The sequence below is a fragment of the Xyrauchen texanus genome, chromosome 36 (assembly GCF_025860055.1).
Source record: "Xyrauchen texanus isolate HMW12.3.18 chromosome 36, RBS_HiC_50CHRs, whole genome shotgun sequence".
NCBI classification, from domain to species: domain Eukaryota; kingdom Metazoa; phylum Chordata; class Actinopteri; order Cypriniformes; family Catostomidae; genus Xyrauchen; species Xyrauchen texanus.
The window spans coordinates 35,363,248-35,388,261 of NC_068311.1; the positions used below are offsets into that span (position 1 = coordinate 35,363,248).

The 25,014-nt window shown below is 39.3% G+C and overlaps 1 pseudogene; it reads right to left on the minus strand.

Moving 5' to 3' along the window:
- Positions 1–274: 274 nt before the first annotated feature.
- On the minus strand, positions 275–16,583 carry LOC127629724 (28S ribosomal protein S22, mitochondrial-like; annotated as a pseudogene).
- Positions 16,584–25,014: the final 8,431 nt, after the last annotated feature.

Here is a 25,014-nt window from a genome sequence, read left to right on the forward strand (position 1 = left end):
TTATGACAGATAAAAAAATAAAATAATGATTATAAAAAAATAATTGTAGTACAAACTCTGATTGAAGCACACATTTTGTGCTGTGGCATTTTGCATAACCACAGTAGAAACAATCCAAATTTCTACCGGTTGACATTGACTATGGCTGCTAGTGGCCTAGAAATTTCAAATTTAACAAACATGTATCTGTACAGAGAGCGTTGGACCAAAGTCCCTACATTGGTTTTAGATACTGTATATGAAAAGTAAAGTTTGTGGTAACTTGTTTAATATGTCAAAGCTTAGTGTTGATGAATCCAGCTTTATTTGACACATACTGGGCATAAATCTAAGAATGAGATCCAAAACAAAGATGAAAAGAGTGAGACGTGCAATAAAAGACTGAAATGCATGCCCAATGCACTCTAGGTCCTCGTGGTTGCGTAGTGACTCGCCTCAATCCTGGTGTCGGAGGATGATTCTCAGTTGCCTCTGCGTCTGAGACTGTCAATCCACGCATCTTATCATGTGGCTTGTTGAACGCGTTACCGCGGAGACGTAGCGTGTGGAGGCTCGTGCTGTACTCTGCGGCATCCACGCACAACTCACCACGCGCCCCACCGAGAGCGAACCATATTATAGCGATCACGAGGAGGTTAACCCAACATGACTCTACCCACCCTAACAACCGGCCCAATTGCTTGCTTAGGAAGCCTGTCTGGAGTCACTCAGCACACCCTAGATTCGAACATGCGACTCCAGGTGTGGTAGTCAACATGGTAATACTTGATATTCGAGAAGAAACTAGTGTTGTGAAGTTCAAAGCTGAAAACAATTTAATAAGCCCAAAACAAAGTGTACACTAACTGTAACTTAAATCTACAGTGTTCATCATGTCTGCTGCCTTATAGTTGTCCCTGTAACATTAACCAACTAACTTCCTGATTCAGGGGTTAAAAGGTTAATGTGACAAGAGCTGGTGGAGTGTGTGCTAAGCAGGAACCTTGACTAAACTGAGGCCCCTCACCATGTCTACCACATTTGAGTATTTTCTTTCGTAAAACACAAACACTCTCAAACCTGCCAGTCACATCTCTACTAGATTAATGGTGGCAGCTCACAACTCAACAAGAATTCTCTTCACCTCTCTTTACCCCAATCTCTCTGAATGATATCCTTGTATGGGTCAAAGTTCAAACCACAGGCTAATAGGAATTGATGGATCCTTGGGCTGACCACTTATCCCCTGTCTCCACTGTTCTCAAAGGAACATTAAAAAGTTCTCAATAGGGCTGTCGATTTAATGTGTTAATTTAGTTAGATTAATTACATAAATAATTCAAGTTTTTAAAAATTACGCATTTAATCATGCCCCCTGTCCCGTTCTAAAATTCTGTGAAAAAAGTAGGTATTTTCCTACAATCGGAGCAATTTAAAATGTTTTAACGAGCCTCAATAAACCTCACAGGTAGTGTGGTCACAGAATGAGAGCATTAATGCATGCATGCATAAGACAGCTGACACTGTTCTTTGCGTATGGAGCTTTTCACTGGTGGCAGCATGAACACCAGCACAGGGCGATGTTAGTGCGAGAACGGATCTCCAGTATGACACAGTAAAATTAGAAACGAATTAAACTCATTGGAACAATATTACAATCAAACTGGAAAACCATATTTTGTGGCACATTTGTGTGTAGGTCCTCACCTTGAGAAGGTCCTGGTCAGTGGCCTGTTGTGTTTGGGCATGTTGTGCAGACTCGCTCTGAGGATGAACTAGACTAAACAGCAGCACCAACCTCACCGCATCCTGCATCCTTGAACCATGAAAACACACATTGTCATAAAGACAGCAGAACTAAGGCCCGATATACTTCATATGAAACTGAAGAACAAAAGGGAGTGATGCCATTTAGAACAAAATCTGGTTTGTGCATTAATTTCGGTGGTTCGTAACAACTCGCCTGGGCAAACTTTAAGGAAAGCTTCTGACTGGTTGCTAAATACCGACTTGCTGCCATTGGTCTGCGTCATTGGTAGATGTGACCTGAAGCTCCACCTATTACTTAGTTTATGTTTTAATTGAGACGTGAAAGTACACGTCCTTCAGGTCTACTGCTACGAACCAATCTTGATGCCGGATGCATGTTAGAATGTGTTTTTGTGTGAGCATCTTCAACGGGAGTTTGTGCAGAGCCCGGTTGAGAACTCGCAGGTCCAAGATTGGTCTCAACCCAACTCCTTTTTTGGGTACGATGAAGTAAGGTCTGTAGAAACCCTTCACCATCTTCGCTGGAGGGAGAGGCTCTTTTGCATCCTTTTGCCAAGGGTAGCGCAGGGTGTTTGGTTCGCTTTAAAGGGGTCTGAATAAGAGGTCGACCGATATTGCATTTTACCGATACTGATAACTAATGTGGTGATAACGGCCGATAACCAATTAATCGGCTTATAGTTTTTAAGTTAAATGTAAAGAATGTCAAAAAATTACTATACTTCAATGGGCACAGAGGCTACAAAATGAATAAAATCCAAGATTCAGTTTAGTGTTCAACCAAAAGCCCAATAATAACCATTAAAATTATCTATATTAAGTATTTACCAAATTCAACTTTTTATAGTCTATATATTCACCAGATGAAGAGTTTCTATAAGTATTTTTCCAGAGGAGTTTTAATGACAAATAAGGCTTATTATAATTATTCACAAGATTTTAAGTTTTAAACACAAATTATGGGCTGAGCTGAATCGACATTTCCATATAGTCACATTTTTCTTTGCATGCTCTTGCTTCAATTTATATTACTTGATTATTTAAATAAAATAGTGCCAGCCACAGACCACGGAGGAATAAAAAAATAAACCTTTCGGCAACAATCGGCACTGGTATTTGCCAAAAACGATAGTTCCAAATAGCAACTATTGGCAAAATATATCGGTAAAACCGATATATTGGTCTACCTCTATCTGAGATAATTTGGGGAGTTCACATATGGGTCAAAAATCCTGCAAATCGTGCTCAGACCCCTGAAATTAACCAAGCATGAAAACACGCTAAAACGCACATGAAAGGCAATTGCCACCATAGACTTCCACTTGAAGTGCATTGTTATAAAAAACTTTTTATTAGTTTTTATACTAAGGCACAGTTCAAAGTTATTTTCTGTGGTAATTCTGTGGTATGACGTAAAGTTGTATTTAGCATGGAAAATGTACACATTTACAGATTGTGATGGAGATCCTGCGAGTCGGTCTCCATCACTGGATTTTACTGTGTTCAAAGGAATTATTTATTATTTTACTTGCCAATTTTCAATATTTATTGGAGTTTTATTGTGCAACTGTTTTATCAGTCCTATTTATTGGTTTTGATTTGAACTCTCATTTGAACTCATTCTTATGTATTTATTCAAAGATTTTGTAGTTAAGAATGGAGAGGTGAGGGTTAATTTTATTTAAAATAATGGTTTGTTCCACTTAGCAAAGGCAGGAAAATTGTGTATTTATACCAGCTGCCACTAGGGGAAAGACAAGATGAACAACAAGTGTTTAAGCACATGGCCAAGGTTATGCCAGCACTGCTTGTGTGCAAATATACTCCAGCCTCCATTGTTTAGGGAGGGGAGTAGGTACTGCTCTTAATACAAGAAACAGGTCTAGATTTTAGCCTTTTTTTTTTTTACGTAACCTTGGTTTTATGTTTGCTTTTAAACACTTATTTATTTGCACATTTTGTACCTGATGGATTAAACATCTTTTTGGAACGCTATACCTCCTCTCTGGTGTGATTCTCCTTGTGACTGCTCCAGTACCTATCACACATGGTGGCAGCGGTGGGATCCAGGCCCAGGAGGACACACTGGCAGGTCAGGCTCGTGCTGGGAGAGTGCACCAACTGGCAGCAGCAAGAACAGTGGTGGAAAGAAGATGAGTGATCCAAAGTATAGAGGTGCTTTGAAAAGATCTGTTGGCGACCCCAATCTAAGGAAGGGGAACAGCGAGACCTGAGCTGAGGACTTTGACCCCTGTTTTATTCACTTCACCAGAGCCGTTTTGATGGACACAGTATTTCAACCCCCACTGCTGAATGTCAGCACAGCGGCAGGTCCCAGAGGATTTCCCTGGTATGGACAGTTGGCTGATAGAGCGAATAGGATGCCAGGGAGGACTCAACCACTGGAGGGGGCGGTTACAACCCTAGTTGGACGGTCAAGGTTTCTGAGCATTGTTGAGAGTGCTCCAGACTCTCTGGGTACTGTGATCTGTTGTGGCTGACTGTGTACTGACACTCTGGATTAGGAATAGAAATACTATTCCTTCTCTGGTGTGATTCTCCTTGTAACTGCTCCGGTCCCTATCACACTGGCCCTCCGCACACACACACTCACAGGTCTCTCTGCAGAAAATCTATTAGTATGCCGTCAATCCATCACCCGTTGACCAGATACCAGACCAAACCACCAAAGATACGTGTAGATCTGAGCAGATCATATTTCCCATGTTTTTTCAATGTCCTCGTAGGTCAGCATGTGCACCTTAATAACACAAGACATAAGACAATGCATCATACTTATTCTCACATATATATTGTTGAATGTCAAATATACCTTTAAACTGAACTGTGTTTTGTTGAAATCATACATGTAATGCAAATATCATTTTAAGTGTAACAGTAACTGTAAAGGGATGATAACAAAGTTTGTTTTATTAATATTTCATTTAGAAATTAAATTTTTTCTGGTGCAACAAAACTGAATAAATAAATAAATAAATAAATAGCTTTTTAATTTGATAATATGAAAAACTATATGCAATTAATATAGCATTGTTTATTTCTTTGGCAAATAATGTACAGATCGAATTAGATTTTGATTGATTTTATTGAATTTATCCTGAGAATATTACTAGAATCATTCTATAGTTTCAAGGGCAAAACACACACTCACCCTCTTAAATTCTGCACAGTCCGTCTCAAATTGGAAAGCACAGTAGTTTAAACAGTACATCCTTGTGTCTGTCCTTTGCAAAGACCACCTGCATAAAGAGAGAGACATTCAACTGGCACCCATTCATGTCACAAAAAAACATTTTAATCTTCTGTAGATTTCTGATGTACCTTGAGGTTTTCCTTTTTAAAGATGGGTGGTGGTGAGAGTTTGTGACCCTCTTTGGGGAAATAAACTTGTATTATCTGATCTCTTTCTTCCCATGATGCTTTTCTCAGTGTTCCACTGGGCTCTCTCACAACAATGAATCTTTTCTTTGAAATGACAGAGAGAGCAAGAACAAGAAAGATAAACAACATGGTCCCTGGTAGTTACTGAAAGATCTCCCATCTTTCAGCTAATATATGATTCTGTTTATTAAAATTGTAATAAAATTTGAGTTTCGGGGCTTTTAGTCCACTTGTGTTAGCTACTCCTAAAGGTAACAAAATTAACTTTTAGCAGATATAGCATTATATTTTTATTTTTAAAAAAAAATGTCACTTCCTGAAACTTCACTGAAGTTATTACCCACTTCCTATGGCTAAAATTGCCATATGTATTTCCAGGAGGTACAAACTCTACTCGACTACACATCCTAGCACAGAAGCTGATTGTGTGGAGCGATTCATGCTTATTTAATAAATGCAGCACATGTCCCGGGCAAAATAAGGACTTACTGTACATTAACACTTATGTTAAAACTTGTGTATTATTTGAGCTGTAAAGTTGTTTAAATCACACTCAACAACACGCCACAGGATAAGATGCGCGGATTGACGGTCTCAGATGTTGAGGCAATTGAGATTCGTCCTTCGCCAACCATACTGAGGCGTCACTATGCCACCATAAGGACTTATTGGGAAATGGGCATGCCAAATTGGGGTGAAAAGAGGAGGAACCTCCCCCATAAAAGTTTGTATACAATTAGGTTGAAGTCATTAAAACAAATTTTTTAACCACTCCACAGATTTACTATGAGCAATATATAGTTTTGACAAGACGTTTAGGATATCAACTTTGTGCATGACATGAGAAATCTTTCCAACAATTGTTTACAGACAGATTGTTTCACTTTTAATTAACTACAGTATATCACAATTCCAGTGGGTCATAAGTTTAAATACACTAATTTATCTGTGCCTTTAAGCAGCTTGGAAAATTTCAGAAAATTATGTCAAGCCAATTAGCTTCTGATAGGAGGTGTACCTGTGGATGTATTTTAAGGCCTACCTTCAAACTCAGTGCCTCTTTGCTTGAAATCAGCCAAGCCCTCAGAAAAAAAACTCTGTGGACCTCCACAAGTCTGATTCATTCTTGAGAGCAATTTCCAAACACCTGAAGGTACCACATTCATCTGTACAAACAATTGTACGCAAGTATAAACACCATGGGACCACGCATACATCATACAGCTCAGGAAGGAGATGCATTCTGTCTCCTAGAGATGAACGTAGTGTGGTGCAAAAGTGCAAATAAATCCCAGAACGGCAGAAAATAACCTTGTGAAGATGCTGCAGGAAACAGGTAGACAAATATCTATATCTACAGTAAAATGAGTCCTATATTGACATAACCTGAAAGGCTGCTCAGAAAGGAAGAAGCCACTGCTCCAAAACCACCATAAAAATGCCAGACTACAGTTTGCAAGTGCATATGGGGACAAAGATCTTACTTTTTGGAGAAATGCCCTCTGGTCTAATGAAACAAAAATGTAACTATTTGGCCACAATGACCATCTTTATGTTTGGAGGAATAAGGGTTTGGCTTACAAGCCGAATAACAACATCCCAAACGTTTAGCATGGGGTGGCAGCATCATGTTGTGGGGGTGCTTTGCTGCAGGAGGGACTGGTGCACTTCACAAAATAGATGGCATCATGAGGAAGGAAAATTATGTGGATATATTGAAGCAACATCTCAAGAGGTCAGTCAGGCAGTTTAAAGCTCGGTCACAAATGGGTCTTCTAAGAGGCCAATGACCTCAAGCATACCTCCAAAGTTGTGGCAAATGGCTTAAGGATATCAAAGTCAAGTTATTGGTGTGGCCATCACAAAGTCCTGACCTCAATCCGATAGAAGATTTGTAGGCAGAACTGAAAAAGCAAGTGCAAGTAAGGAGGACTACAAACCTGACACCGTTACACCAGTTCTGTCTGGAGGAATGGGCCAAAATTCCAGCAACTTATTTTGTGAAGCTTGTGGAAGGTTACCCAGAATATTTGACCCAAGTTAAACAATTTAAGGGCAATGCTGCCAAATACTAACCAAGTGTATGTAAACTTCTGACCCACTGGGAATGTGATGAAAGAAATAAAAGCTTAAATAAATAATTCTCTCTTCTACTATTCTGACATTTCACATTCTTAAAATAAAGTAGTGATCCTAACTGACCTAAGACGGGGCATGTTTTCTATAATAAAATGTCAGTTATTGTGAAAAACTTAGTTTAAATGTATTTGGCTAAAGTGTATGTAAACTTCTGATTTCAACTGTACACACACACACACACACACACACACACAAACAGTATATATTCACACTTTTCACTGTAAACAATTTATTCAAGAGGAGCTTTGTAGAGTCTCAATCTGTTTTTAATACAAATATGAGTTGATACTACTAATACATTATTTTATTTTATGGTATAAATGTTATTAACACATCCAATAAAACATAATTAGATGCATCTATGAATCCCATATTCTATTTCAGAAAATGAGTGTTAATATTTTAATTGTAAAATTACATCGTATCAATATTTAAAGTCATAATAATGTACTAACTTAAGAAGGACATTCTAAAAGCCTAATGGACCACAGATAGATAATATTATAGTGATTACATTTGATCTCTTATCACTTTCATTCACATACATATGGAAATGCATCTTTTAGGAGACACCCAAATGTAACATTGGATACCTCAAAAAATAAAAGACAAGAAGATGTAGGCTACAATACAGTACACACAACGTGCAGCAGGCTACAATAAAATAAGCATTCACAACAGGCTATTTGGTAAAATACCGGTAAGATGGGGAGATTTCAGTCGGCAGATGGCACCAGAGGTTTGCAGTTTTTCTACATCTCTTATCCGTGCGTTCGTGATTCACACAGCATAATACGTAACACAGAAACTTTACATATATAAATGCACACAGACACAAATGAGACACGAGGATGTATATGAATTTTAAAAATTTGATTTTAATAACAACTATAATCAAATTTTCCTATGTAATTTTCAAGCTCTTTAAATGTACAATTAACTACTGAGATGTTGAAGCTAAAGTGTGTAATTTCTCATTTCTAAAATTGTAAAGATAAATACTGTTTTCAAACAGATTCCTGAATATACCCTCCGTCTGGCATTGGTCAAACAAAACACAAAATAGTCCCGCCCCAAACCCCCGCGATTGGTAGAGCTCTGTCGGGCCGTTCATTCAAACACAGTTTGTTTGCCAAAGAGCAAATCACCACAGAGACACAGTATTTACACTCTTCGCAGAAATCTACCTAGAAATAGCTTACTTCTATTTGTCTCTGCATATTAAACTGGGATAGGAGAACGTTTAAAGATCAGCTTAAAACATTCAATAATGTAATTTTGAAATGAAAGAATTCTAAAGTGTAAAAAATAATCGCTACATTTATTATTAAATGCAATGAGAAATGTTAGAAATAAAATAATGTACACAAATACATAAAAAAATATCTATTTATCCACCAAACGGTTCGCCTGTTTTCAATTTCCGGTCTCCAGTGTTTTACCCGCAACGGCTTTTATTCTTAGCGGGTAAATATAACATTTGAAGAGGTTTTCAAAAAACACGTGACTCCATGTCGACGTATATAACAGAGTCGAGATGACCGATATTTTTTACAGTGCCTCATCTGTGTATGTAGAAGACATGAAGCGATGATCCGAGGTTAGTTAAGCGGATATCAGCAACACTTAAATATTCTCGATTGTTTGGCTTAGTTTTACTTTTAATCTCGAGACCAGAAACAGAAAACGGGCAATTAGAGTCCTCACATAACCAATTCCACTTTTGGAAATTGTGCTGTGGTTTAAATGATGTATTTTAGTAGATTGCCCCAATTTTAATAATAATAATAATAATAATAATTATAATAATAATAATAATATATAATTTAAAATAGATTTAATATAATATTTATTATGATTATTATAAGTTCCTTTTCCATATTCTATTGTCATCCATTCTCATCCAGGAATATCAGCAAATATAAGTGCTTGAAGTCACTGCTCTCAGATCTGTTTAGTGGTTTCTGTTTACAATATTCTGATGCACTGTTGCTCTAATAGCTGAGTAATTGTACTGTCTCCATCATTACTACTGGTATTGACCAAGATTAGATCAGTGTGTGTGTGTGTCTGCGTGTGTGTGAGTGTGTGTTTGATAGTGGTAATGGATAATAATCAAAACGTCTTTTTAGCTGGTGTGAACCCATCTAATGAAGAGAAAATAATTTTACACTAAGTCTTAATTCTCTCTCTCTCTCTCTCTCTCTCTCTCTCTCTCTCTCTCTTGTCCCCCTTTCTCTCTGTCTCTAACACACACACACACACACACACACACACACACACACACACACACACACACACTTCAAAAACTCATCTCTAGCATGATCGTATGGTTGTTTGTTTTTACACTACATTATATTATATTTTATACTATTTGCGTGCACGCGTTGTGTGTGTACGTGTACATGTTAATGGCGTAGGGTAGTCACCAGAGGCTAGACTGGTTTAGCCTTTCAACAAGCAACAGCTGTCTCCAAATGGAACCACCACACACACACACACACACACACACACACACACACACACACACACACACACACACACACACACACACACACACACACACACACACCTTTAATGGTCTCTTCATATCTAAAATCACCGGTGTGTGATTTTAAAGCTTGCACACACAAACTTACTAACACACACATGTATTTTCCCCCCCTAAGTACAATTATGATGTAGTTCTGGCATGTAGGATATCATTTGAGTGTGTGTGTGTGTGTGTGTGTGTGGTGTCCAGGAGGGAAAGAGCTTGACCCAGGATTGCCTGACAGCAGGAGGAGTGTGTGAGTGTGTGATTACACGTGTATGCACACTTTTTGTATATGAAGACTAATTTAGTGTATGTTTATTTTGGTTTCTACACAACAGCCAGAAAATGTAGGGTTCAGGGAAGGGTAAGGAAAGGTGCTCTGTGCGTGTGTGTGTGAGTGTACTCTCAGCTATAAGGGTTCAAGGACTGGATCATTGGTATTCCTCAGTTCTGTGGGAGGGAAGCGAGGGAGTTATTGGAAAAGGGCACAATGACACTCAGCCTCTGTCTTCACGTTTGTATACACATTTCTCATCTTCATTCTCCTTCCACTCCTACTGAGTGCAAACTTTACACCCACTGATTGCTCTATAAATCTTTTTTATTGATATGCTTAAAGAAATGTTCCACGTTAAAGTGTCATAAAAGAATATGTGACAAGGCTCTCATTCTCTCTTTGAAGGAGGAAGAGGGTGCTGGGCAAACAATCCAACATAAGACTTTTATTCACACTTTTCAGCATATACACATAAGTTTGCTTATCAGCACAAGATAATCAAATGCACACATGATCACTGCTGCATGCGTCTCTCTCTCTCTTTCTCCTCCGGCGGTCTTGATTGCCCTTTTATCCCTCTCCAGCTCTCGCTGCAACACTTAACAGCTGTTAGAGATAATTTCCCACAGGTGTCAATCCTTAACGTTCTTCCTCTCCTGACCTCGCTCTCTACAGACATCGCTCGGCCACACCCCCATCACCACACACTAATACATGTTTTTCTAGACATCAACAGATTTGTATGTGTTTTGCGGATAATGTAATAGTCTAAAATGTTAGCAAGCGTTCATTTTAATTTCAAGGGGAATGTGGTAAATTTGGGGATTTTTGTGACTATTTTCTTTTTCCTGGTTTTAATTCAAAATATCACGTGAATGTGAAATTTATGTTTTAGATTTACACTATATTTGAGCCAGGTGGTTCAAGACCAGTGTTGGGTAATGTTACTTTTAAAGGTAACTTGTTAGAATATTGCATTACTCCATACAAATTAATTTAATTCATTAAAAAGTAATTTTTTATTGAAAGTAAAGCATTACTTTACGTTTGCATTACTTTTTTCTCACAGCCACTTTCTCTTCTGCTATGCGTTCCATGCAAATAAGCAATTCATTGCATACAAGAGACATTACAGATCATGCTAGCTACTGTACAACATAGGAAACAAACAGATATTTAGAAAGTAGGCCTTCACGTCATATTTATAATAAAGAATCAATAACATGAATATGCATGATTTGTTTTTCCATTAACATGGCAGCCAATATGAAGAATGACAACTGTCTTACCTAAAGCAGCAAAGTCAACAGAGTCAACATAAGATGATCTTCAGAAGTCAGTTTAAAATTCAGTGGGGAATGCCAGCCTAACATGTTTAAGGAATAAATAGGTTTACCACTTAAGTCATTTCAATGCATGCTTGTTTTGAGTTGATCCACAGTGTGTACCTGCGGACATCCTACTGCAAACGCACATGTTTATATGACTTGATTTTAAATCCTTTTTTAAAGCTACCAAAATGTCATAAAAATGGTTTGTTTCATGAATCAAACTACTTGTTTATTATAAAACAATTTTTTTTTAAAATCTTTTTTTAACTAAGACATTTTCTCTGTGTACACAATCGATGTAGAATGTTGCTTGGAGTCACTGATCCAGAGTCAGCTTTTCTCCCAGTTGCAGGGAGCTGTAACACTGAATAGATCGGCTGCATGTCTGTAAACTGAGCGAGTATTTCACCCTGTGTGTCGTGGCCAGTGGAAGACTAGTCTTATAATCCCTCTGCCTAAACATGTTTACTGCTTTTTTAATGCAGTGTGTATTAACACATGAATCAACTGCATTTCACTCAACCAATGTTGACCTCATATTTCTCTAAAACATTAAATGCACACACGTGTTAGAGAGTTGAATGACAGGCGATGTCTGTATCTAAAAGGTGAATGGCTCTTTTACCTGTAAGGGCGGGACTTCCTTTCTACGGCCATTGACTGTTGGGTGCTAGAGCTTCTTGGTTGGGTGTACCAATTTCTCCCATTCATTTAAATAGAAGTGACTCCTAAATAGTCTCTGGCCTCACACTCTGTACAGAACAACAATGCCAATCATGCATAACGGCTCCTCCCCGAAGTTTGCACACTTTTACTCATGATTTCTCACAATACAGGGACAGTAGAGGTGTACAAAAGCAATGCGTTATTTAAAAAGTAACTAAAAATATTTTGTTACTTTACTGAAAAAAGTTTCATAACATGCATTACTTTTATCACGTTACCTCTAACACTGGCAAAAACACAGTCTGATCTCACAGTGACTTTTCTTCTGCTAAACTCTATGCTTCTTAAATTTCGCAGCTCTGCCTACAGCTTACAAAGCAGGAAGTGTTTTTGAACACAAGTGAACGTGTGAGCTTTATATTAGGTCAAATGGCCACAGAGGGGATCTAAATGCGAGCTTTAAAGTGAAGAGGAATGCATATTTTATTTACTCTACACCCAGGCACAAAACCCAACCCTAAACTTATCCATCAGTGGAGTAAAAATTTACTTTCAGAGGGAAAATGGACCTCCGAATCAAACTCTTATTATGCGAACGTGATCACCTCCTGGTGTCAATGTGAGACGTGAATCCGTATCTCCCACACAACTGAAGCAACATGCTATCAGCTGTGCCATAGGATAAGGTAATCGAACTTGGACTGGTGAAAACTGTGTGATGGGAGATGATGCTTTTAAGTAACTCAGCATTATGGTGCTGATGTCAGGGTACTGGAATGTTTGGGAACAACTTTCCATGTGATCATGTTGCAGGGTCAGGACTGATTGCAAAATTCAATAATATCATTATTTTATATTGTTTTGTCTAAAAATATTTTCTTCTTTAAATAGCTTCAAATTATTTATCTACTTTTTTAGCTTGTAGTGTAGCTAGCTTTTATTATAAGAGTATAATAAACTTTTATTATAAAAAAATAATATGACTGTAGTTTAAAGGTGCACTCTGTTAAAAATGAAGAACGGAGTCATATCAGTAACCTTATAAAAGCTGTTTTATTCTACATGGAGAGGGTCCACACATGTTAGATCACATGACCAGTGAACACTACTCACTCAGTCTCAGTAACCGTTCTGTTATTGGACACTTTCACTCATTGATTAAAGTAATCATGACTGACTGTGAATACTACATTTCTACAATTACATCTGAAACTAAAACTATTGAATTTATACAACGCTGCATCCAAACCACTAGGTGTCAGTGTAAGTCCAAGATGACACAAAAGTTACAGAGGGGCCCTTTAACTACTTTAAACTATGAGTAGCTTGTAGTTTGAGAACCTACAGTTTCAACGCTGTCTCAACACTGATGCTTAAACAAAAATGTTGGTATATTCACCTCATAGACTTCTATTGTGAGTACATTCATTTGCATCATAATGATTCAAAACATATTAAGTTAGTTTATGTTAGCTGAAAGCATTAATTTACTTACAGATCCAAAAATGAATATTCTGTCATTATTTACACCTCAATATTCCAAGTATGAACCCAATGATCACTTTCTGAGATAAACTGAATGAAATGTTTTTCAAACCAATTTAAATCATTAATAAAGCGCTGAAATCAAATATGGTGGTTACTTTGGAATTATTAAACCTAATTTCGCCGTTTCCTAATTTCGTAATAACCAATGTGATTTGATGTTAGAAAACATTTAGTGTGTGTGTGTGTGTGTGTGTGTGTGTGCTGCATGTTGTCTGAGTCTTAAGAGAAGAATAGAAAGTTAATTCTGAATTAAACACGATCAAAAATACACACAAATACTTTCTCACACACACAGACACTCAGAGATGAAAGTAGCAGGATTGTAATCAGTAGGAACACAATATAGGAAAGTACTTGCTAATACGAACACTCACACAGAGAAAATTTGGATGATGAATTAGAGGAACTCTAATTATTGGCCTGATTTTAATGCTTCATCATTCTCACAGACCAATCAGAGATACGGAAATCACTGTCATTCCCTCGATATTCTGGAAATGTTCTAACATGCAAGAACACAACATAAAAAGAGAGAAGGTGGTATAGTGCTGCTGCTGTCGTTTAGAAAATGAAAGCTGTAAATGTAGTAAATAAGTTAAATTATGTAAAGAGTGTTTCTGATCACAGTTTTGGAAAATATACTTTTACATACGTGCACGCATACACACATGCACACACAGCTGGATCTCAGCAGTGCACAGTGACCCTGAAGATAAGCTCAAACTCTATTTCTACCACACACACACACACACACACACACACACACACACACACACACACACACACACACACACACACACGCACACTGATAACAAGACATCTGTGTTGAGAAGACCTTCATCTCTCTCCCTCCTCAGATCTTCATTTTCTCTCACTTTAATCATGCTTTTTGAAACTGAAATTACTTATTTATTTTACAAAGATGTTTGATCATCTTTAATGGCTAAACAAAATGTGCTGTCACACACCAATCAGGTGTTCTGTTTTTACAAACAGTTTAAAAATACTGTATATTGCAATGTTTTGTGGAGAACAAAAAGTTTTTATGTATATTTGCATCATTGAATAATTATGTTTGAATTATTGGTGAACTGGAATTATTGGTTTAGAAATATCATTGGAAGCAGTGGGGTCTTGTAACACCCTGAAGGGGTTTATTTTACAATAGTGATTAACGGCTGATTGTCCATTATTCTGCATTATCCAAATAAATATGGGTATATATTTGTATAGTTATATGTGGGTATAGTTGACCCTTTTTGAATGAAACATATGCCAGTATGTTTAATTATGCTGCTTTCATGTGCTATCAGAATGATTCTTCTTCACTTCTGAAGTGGTAATTACGAGTATGACTCATTCAAGTGCTTCGTTGTCAGAAAGAACAGGGAACATGGATGATGCCAGGTTTATTCATATATATTTCTTGAGGAACTTTTATTTTGACAGCACAATACATATAACAAAGTTTTTCATTTTTTCATTTCATTTCATTTTGGTCAAATACAAGCTTTTTTTTACATTTTACAGTGTAGAAATTTACAACATGCATCAAAAGGTTGCTGATATACAGAAATGAAAATGACTGAAGCAGCAAGCACTAGCAATTAGCTGTATTTGGAAAAAGTACTAAAATCTGTCATTCAGTACAGAAAATGTCCTTTCCTTTGCCATGTTGAAAATGTACATTTAATTTAATTTAATTTAATTTAATTTAATTTTAATTTAATTTAATTTAATTGTCACACATTATACATACATTTCTGCATATACATGGTGAAATTATTTATTTTTCACATATCCCAGCTAAGCTAAGCTAAGCTGGGGTCAGAGTGCAGGGTCATCTGCTCATCTCGGAACATCGGCTACCAAAATTATCTTTGAGGGTCATTCATGTTCAACACCCAAGTGGGAATCACTGTTACGAGCGATAGTGACACAAACAGACCCAAATGTAGAGGAACAGTGTGGCAGGCCGCGGGGCCGGGTCGTGATCCTACACACCCGGTCCCGTATTAGGCTAATTATGCCTCCGTGAGGGATAAAGGTCGACTGCAGGGGATCGTGCGGGAGAGAGAGATCGTTAGCGGACATGTCTATCATGTGTGTGTTTGTGTCTTCTTTTAAGTTTATCATTAAACTATTATTTATATTGAAAAGCCGGTTCTCGCCTCCTCCTTTCCATTGATCATTTTACAAACAGCTCAAAGGATTTATTTACAGTAAATGTGAGCAGTCACTGTGGATGTCAAGGATCCGGGCACCGGCTGCAGCAGCGGGGAGCGATGGCAGAGAACCGTGTGCTGCGGCTGTGCCCTGGGCAATCCGTTTATTGGTAGAACTAGTGTGTGCATTGTGGAAGTCAGGAATAGATTTGTAGAATCCTCTGTGAGCTTAGAGAGGTGCAGAACGAAGTCCAGCAGGGTATTGCGATCTAGCTCCCGACATGTGGACAAAGACAAGATATCCTCCCTGGAAACCCAGCAGACACACAGCAAACTGGAAGACAACCACACACCCGACATGCGAGCAACCAACAGATACAGGAGACAGGACAAGCTAGTCAGGGAGAGTGAGATTAACACTCAACATCAAACAAAAATGCCCAAAAACTCTGAGCAACATCAAACTACATTTAACAACAGCCTCAGATTAATATAGGCATGAACACACAAGGGGCAGGTGCTGCTCACAGCTGAAAGTTGGCATGATCAGCGTTCTCATGGAAACAATCTGGGTTCCTATGGAAATGTTAATTCTGCGTGTTAGCGGCACCTGAAAAACATGAGGGCAAAAATGTTGACATGCTTCGAACAAAACAAACCGGGAACGATGATGCCATGGACCTCGTCAGACAAAAACCCAACCTGACAAGGTGACAGGTCTGTGTGACATCACCGGAGAGCACACGGCAGTAACTAACAACCAGACCCATGCGTTCACACAAAGAATGTTCATGAAACACAGAAAGGGGACGATAATGCCACGGTTCCATCAGACAGAAACCCAACCTGCAAGGTGACAGGACCGTGACAGTACCCCCCCAAAGGGACCCCTCATGGCATCCCAACGGTAAAATAAAAACAAAAAACAAGACAATCAAAACAAACACTTAACAAAGAACAGGAAACAGGGATGGAGGGTCTGGCGGCCTCAGTGCAGAGGGGAAAGTGAACTGGGCAGAAGCCGCTGGAAAGGATTCAGGTGGGAGTGGCTCAGCAGGTGGAGCCATGGACAGCTCAGGCGTGGGTGCTGGTCACGGCCTCTGTGGCCATAGACACGGGCTCCGACAGGGGAACAGCCTCCACAGCTGTGAGCACGGGCAGCTGCAACAGGGGAGCAGTCTCTGTGGCTGTGGGCACCGACAGAGGCTGGAGAATGGCCTTCCGTGGCTGTGAGCACAGGTAGTGACAGGGGAACAGCCTCAGTGGCTGTAAAGACCGACAAGGAGTAGGGAACAGCATTCATGGCTGTGAGGCGAGACTGTGACAGGGGAGCAAGTGCTTTCCAACTATTCAGAGAGAGTGAGGTTAGTACTCAGCATTAAACAACCATGCTCAAAAACTCAGTCAACCTTGAGCAACATTAAACATTCAACATCTAACTACATTTAACAATCAGCCTTGGACATGACACACGAGGGGATTAATATAGGCATGAAAAAGGAAGGGGGAGATGCCGCTCGCAGCTGAAAGATGGCATGATCAGTGTTCCCATGGAAACATTCTGTGTTCCAATGGAAATGCTGATTTTTGTGTCAGCAGTAACTGATACACATGAGGGAAAAAGTTTTGAAACGCTTGGAACAAAACTAACAGGGAACGATGATGCCACAGTCCTCGTCAGACAAAAACCTAACCTGACAAGGTGACAGGTCCGTGACATCTCCGGAAAGCGCACTGCGATAACTCGCGCATGGTGGTAACCAACAACCGGACCTGTGCGCTCACACAAAGAACGTACACGAAACACAAGACAGAAAAGTTAAGATAATGCCATGGCCTTGTCAGACTCCCAGAAAAACCCAGAAACCCAACCTTACAAGGTGACAGGACCATGACAATCACGTACTTTTGTCTTTGTCATCTTGGACTTGGACACTGACACCTAGTGGACTGGATGCAACATAATTTAAAATCAATAGCAGTTTCAGGTGACATTGTAGAAATGTAGTATTCACAGTCAGTCATGATTACTTTAATCAATGAGTGAAAGTGTCCAATAACAGGACGGTTACTGAGATTAAGTGAGTAGTATTCTGCTGGTCATGTGATTCTAACATGGCAGCCCCATGAGTGGACCCTCTCCATGTAGAATAAAACAGCTTTTATAAGGTTACCGATATGACTCCAGTCTTCATTTTAAAGCCGAGTGGTCATTTGTGGCAGGGCGGAGGGCGGGGCCGGGTCGTGATCCTACACACCCGGTCCCGTATTAGGCTAATTATGCCTCCGTGAGGTTTAAAGGTCGACTGCAGAGGGCTGTGCGGGAGAGAGAGATCGTTAGCGGACATGTCCGTCATGTGTGTTTGTGTTGTCTTTTAAGTTTTCCATTAAACTATGATTTATATCGTCAAGCCGGTTCTCGCCTCCTCCTTTCCCATCCTTTAACTGTTTTACATTGGTGCTGAAACCCGGGAAGGAGGAGGGATACGCCGTAGTAGAGTTCTCGCCACTACCATCCACCCCAACGGAGCAGCCGCGGCCATCTGCCGGGGACGAGGAGCCCAGCCACCTGAGCGAGGACGATGGCCGCCGACCGCGAGGGAGGAGGGGCTCCTAGCCGACCGCCTGGAGCGAGAGAACCGCTGCCAGGGGCGGAGGAGTCGCCTACCGGCCGCTGAAACGCGGCGGGGTTTAAGACCGCCGACCGCGAGCGGGAGGGGCTCACTGCCGACCGCCTGGAGCGAGAGAACCGCTGCCAGGGGCGGGGAGACCCCTTCTAGTCCCCGAGAACGCGGCGGGTGTTCCGTCCGCCAGGGGCTGGAGGACTGCCTCGGATCCGCCCGAGAGGCGCGGCTGTCGTCCGACAAAGGGTGGAGGAGTGGCCGAGGAACAAGCTGCGGCGTATCTGAGAACTGGCGAGTAAGTTTTTTTTTTTGCATCTCTCTCTCCTCTCTCTCTCTCACTGTCGCTCTGCGTTGGCCTTTATCCTCTTTTAAATTGTATAGTTTTTTGGGGGTACTACACTGTTACAGGAGTACCCTCCCATTTTAATCATTTCTGTTTCCCTCCCTTGTCCCTCCCTCGTCCAGGTAGATGGGGATGACCTGCCGGCAGTCAGCGCGAAGGCGCCCTCCCCAGGGAAAGGGGGATGTACGTCAGGCCGGGGCTCCCCAGCCTGAGAGAACGAGGGAGGAATGTGGCAGGGCGGAGGGCGGGGCCGGGTCGTGATCCTACACACCCGGTCCCGTATTAGGCTAATTATGCCTCCGTGAGGTTTAAAGGTCGACTGCAGAGGGCTGTGCGGGAGAGAGAGATCGTTAGCGGACATGTCCGTCATGTGTGTTTGTGTTGTCTTTTAAGTTTTCCATTAAACTATGATTTATATCGTCAAGCCGGTTCTCGCCTCCTCCTTTCCCATCCTTTAACTTAAACTTTTTTAATGAGGAAAAAAAAATCACTGAGTGCACCTTTAAATGGCAGTTTTTGCCTGTCCAACCTCAGAGGTGGACATTCTCGACAACCTCCAACAACCAAAATCATACAAAAGTATTATTATTTTGACATAATCTATTAAACTGACATTTAAATCATTGTTTATTGTCTACTCATTTTAATGACCAAAACAATTATATTTAGTTCTGTCACACATTTTGTTTTGTTTTTTTTACCAAAAAATACAATGTTTTTTTCAAATTATGATTCCCAAGAAGTAACATAATTTGGACCCTTGGATTTACAGCATGGTGGAAAGAAGTAAATAATCTCAATCCATTTAGTCAGTTTTTACAAATATTGTTATGATGACTGCATTCATCAAGCTCAGCATTCAACCCTGTTATCCAAGTTATTGTATAATTAAAAAAAAATGAAAATCAAACAACAACGTTCTTTGACTTATGGGAAATATAAATGAATCAATGATTCTAAAGCAACTTTTTGTCCCAAACTAGCTAACCCATACTAAGTGTTAATTCTGGCCAAATCTGCAGCCCTGCACACTTATATAAGTGGAACCAACAGCTTGCCCATTCCTGAATGAATTACTACATCATGCTGATATGCATAAAGGAACAGTTCATCCAAAAATGATCATTCTCTTTTCATTTGCTCAACCTTATGCTGTTTTAAACTCATGTGGCTTTCTATAATCTGTGAAAGATTAACATTTTTAAAGTTATTTTTTTAGGTCAAATACAAATGATTTCAAGAAAACGGCAAATAAATAATTTATTCATGGAAAATAATTGTAGATGATTTGTGTCCAAATATGTATCCAATATATAGAACGTTTGACTTTTAAAATATTGAAATGGTAATGTTGAAAAATACAAAAATAAACACAAAAGAACAGTAGGTGATCTTCAGTGACTATGATTATTTGCTTAACTACCTTTCAACCCAGAACCCAGATAGAACCTTATAAAACTGAGGTCACAAATGGTCACTGGAGGTAACTGGTGCCTTATCTCAATTGTAATCAGACTGAGTAGAGATTGTGTTTGTATGTTTGTGTGTGAGAGAGAGTGTGAGTGTGAGTTAGATAGAGAGAGAGGTTGAGAAACAGAATATGAGAGGTGTCATTAGTGAATTTGGTTAGTCTTTAACAAGGCTGTAAAAGACGAGGCATGACAGATGTGTTCAAACATCTTTCACCTCCATCACTAATTAAGAGAAACAGATGAGAAATACAATCTCTCCTTCCTTTGGTGGGGGGGAGTCTGTGTTTCTTAAGTAATAATGCTCTCGAATATCATTTTCAATGAGCTAAGAGACACTACACAGCCTTGTTGTCTTGGACAGGTTTGACATTCATGATCCGGTCATAGATAACTCAGATTAGGAGTTCTACCAAAAGTGTAAAAAAAAGAGAGTGAGAGAGAGATCTTCTGTAGCTTTTGAAACAGTTAATCTAAAGAATGTTCTAAGTATGATGAAACTGAGAGTGAAAGTGAGAAAACAGCACTTTTTAATGCCAAAAAAGTTACATGCTCTTTCAAAGGTATCAATCATCCATCATTGCGCGAAGGGTAATTTGTATTGCTGGTGTAGGACACAATACCAAAACTTTATAATAGGTGCTGGTACGCAAGAATATGTAAAAAAATATTTTATCATTGCCAGCGTGGTGTACTGGTGCATACTGACCCACTTCGAGCACTGGCTATTACATACATTTGTGATGAATCTTGATCAGGTGTCAGATATCACTCACACTGGTGCGGCTAAATGATTTTCCACATTAGCACACAGTAATGCTGCAAAAATCACATGAGATGGTGGGTTGTTGGGGCCAAGGGCCCCTACCACTGACCTGAGATTAGAAGTCCTGGTGAACACATCTGGAGTTGTGGGGGCACTATCTTGGGAAGGCGGGAGCTAAAGGCTCAGGCTGGGGTGGTCCAGTAGGGGCAGATTGGCCCAAAATGTACCCAAGGTCCAGAGGTTCAGGGCAGTCAGGTTCAGGAGTTGTTGCCGATTAAAGAAAAACCTTCAGGTGGCGCTATCTCGGGACAGGGACAGGGGCTGAGGGGCTGTTTGGAGGTCCTGGCTTGTCCAGTTATAGAGATAGAGCCATTCACATTTTGGTCCATAAGAAGGCGCTTCATGGAAGGCCGAAATACATTTACGTGAGTATATAGATGAAGTTACTATTTACAAACAAACGCCCCTCCCCACCCCGTCCTGGTTCTTTTAGTAGCCCAGAAAATAACTGCTGTCTATGGGCGTGTGATAGTTTCTGAGTTCATGGGCAATGGAGGAGTCAGGAGACAGCAAAAAAGTTTTTTATTACTCTTAACATCACAAGGAATATAAACAAAAAGGGCTCTTGTTGGCCAACATACACAAAAACAGGTTCTCAGTGACATAAACTCTTCACACTCTCGTGTCGATCCCTCTCCCTCTCTGACGCTGTGGCGTGCCTTATCAGATCTCCCTCCACCATCACTATAATGAGAGACAGGTATTAGAATAATTACAACCCAGGTGACGAGGCTTACCGCTCTCCCTCTCCCGCAGACAGACACATGACCACCCATGCCACAGGGTGCTTGCTCAAATTGTGCTGAAACTGCCCAAAAGTGCTGTTTGTGAGGTTGATGCAACGCATTTCCCACAGATTATTGGAGATTTGGGCTTCTTTATATTTCCACCAGATCGTTGTAAAGCGAACATTATTGCAGATATGTAATTAACTCATATCATTATAATAATTGTATAGCTTTTATCATCATAAATATTTGTGTATTTATGATGGCTTTGTGTTGTACTTTCGTGTAATTGTGTATTCTGTCAAATCTAACACAACAGTGTATCTGCTTTCTCCCACCACGTACTGCACATGCACTGAAACGTTTTTAAACAATAGGATTGGTCTATTGGACATATGGTTATCGCACAGCGGATGATAAAGAAATTGGAAAAATCCCATTCCTTACGAATCGATATTGTGAGTTCATGGCAAATTTGCTGCAAATTCGCCACTGATAATTTTCAAACTTGTGATAAATTGTCCATTGTTGCCAAAGGTTTGCCAGAGGTTCACCACAACCGGCGAAGAGCTGCAAACTTCTGGCAAACATTTGCGGTGAATCAAAAGCTCATTTGCATGCAAAAATAACAAGCAGCAAATTTGTAAGGCATAGATTAACATTGACAGAATGCTCATTAATTAAAACTCCAACTGTCAAAAAATTTAAATGTATACAAACAAAGGCTTTGATTTGCTTAAAGTTTCTCTTTCTCTCTCTCTATCTCTGACAGTTTATCAACTTTCTACCCAAAAGTCTGTCTAACTATATCTAGCTAGCTGACTGTTTGTCTTATTGTAATGACTTGTAAAGTTGTGAAAACTAGTTTAATCTTTCAGACAAGGCTTTGACACGCTGGTTGATTCTGAGGTGAGGGGTCATACTTAAAGTGTGTCTATGTGTATGTGTATTTGTACATGCATGTGCACTGGTATCACTTTTACGCCCAGCTCTCATGGATTATTACTTGAATCATTGTTAGTAGAATCCATATTTTACCACAGTAACTATTGTTTTTGCCACAGTCCTGTAAGCAATTTTAACAGTTCTAAAGCTTCCACTAGACTAAATAAGACACGCCCCTCTTACAAAACACACACACACACACACACACACACACATGCACTCAGGGACACTTGGAGTCTACTGTTATCAGAAATGGAGCAGGAGAATGTTTTAATGTCACAGGTAAGAAAAATGAACATGGAGTTTGATGTCCACAAGCCTGAACAGTGACACTGGCCTTGTATAGGTACTGTGACGTTAGTTGTCAAAAGCAACGGTAGCAAAATACAGTGTCCCGTGGCCAATATTTTTCTTTCCTTTCTGTTTACACAGACAAGCTCTGTCACAGTAACAGGGGTCATATTTCATAGCAACCTTCAAAGATATCTCTCTGGTTTTAAGGACTTTGTCAGTGTGTCCCCTTACGAAAATCAAGAGTTCAAGGCAAATTTATTTGTGTTATTTTCACATACAAATGTAGTTTGCGGCAAATTGTCCATTGTTGCCAAAGGTTTGCCGGAGGTTCACCACTATCGGCGAAGAGCTGCAAACTTCTGGCAAACATTTGCGGTGAATCAAAAGCCCATTTGCATGTGAAAATAACGAGCAAATTTGCAGCAAGTTTGCGGCTAGTTTAGATTTTTTATAATGGTCATTTAACTGAAAAAATGGCGCACAGCAATTTTTTTTATTTCACCCCCTTTTTCTCCCCAATATGGCATTCTCAATACTCTCTAATTTCGTGAAGTGGCACAATTACTCACCTCAATCTGGGTAACAGAGGACAAATCTCAGCCTGCACATCTTATCATGTAGCTTTCTGAGCACTTTACTGCAGAGACTTGTCACATTCATGCACAACTCAACACGTGCCCCACCAAGAGTGAGAACCACAATAGACCCTCCCTAGCAACCGGCCTATTGGATATTTAGGAAGCCTGGCTGGCATCACTAAGCCCACCCTGGATTTGAACGTTTGATTCCAGGGGTGTTAGTCACCTCTGGTAGGTACCTAGGCCCCCAAGCTTACAGCACCCTTAATACATATTATTATTAATACTGTAAAATCTAAATAAATGAACCCTTTAAAGCTGTGTGTATTATATTTGCTACATCATTTTCTAAAGCCTCTACATCATCAACATGATCAAACCTTTGCTGAAACCCCTGTTTTATTCAATGTACTAGATGTCTACTTCCTCCTGATCAAAGTTTCTGTACACTCCTGGAAGTAGAAGAGCTTGTAGTAACATTTAAAAAATGTCTGCCTTCATATTGCGATGCACACTTCTTTTTGCAATGAGATCTTTGCAAATTTTGACAAAGAAAAAGTAACAATAATGTTTGTATTGTTACTGATATTTCAAAATAAGTATTTGCTCAATTGAAAAAACTCATGCTTGCTTAAAATGTTGTTCATTATTTTATAGAAAAATCCAGTTGAAACTTTTGAGGTATATTTCTTAGTTATCGTTACATTACATTCATACAAACCACAATAAAAAAACAGAGCTTTGAAAATAATTTGTGTAAGATATATTATTTAAGATCCTTAAAAAGGAAACTGATGTTTAAATGTATTTTATATACAGTATGAAGTCAGCTTTGTCATTCTAATATATATATATATATATATATATATATATATATATATATATATAATTCATATTGAATTTGAAGTGCTGAAATATAACGTCCTACATTTCTTTTGACCAAAGTGCACCTCAGAAAAGCTGCAGGGTGTCCTCTGAAGATATCCCAAGATTTACTAAGTAAAGTATAGGCTAAGAGAAGCTTAAATAACAAAGTTCAATTTAACAATGAATTGCTGGGTGGATAATGACCTTTAAAGCCTAATGTATCAAATATGAAACACAAAAAAACAATCACACATTAAAAAAATATGCTCCGTCAAACACTGTAAGAAGACTTTATAAAATCTTTTTGTTTCATTTCTTCTATTCATGACAGTTGTGGAGAATACCAAGCTACAACTGTAAGTAAAAATAATATTTTGGGCAGAAACTATGGTTATATTTGTAATTTTTCATAAGAAGAGTTTACTCCCTTGGCTTCTGTTAGCCAAGGCAGGAAAATTACACACCCTAGCACATATGTGTAACCTCACATGTACATATAAATGTAGCTTATTATCTAACAGGTCAGT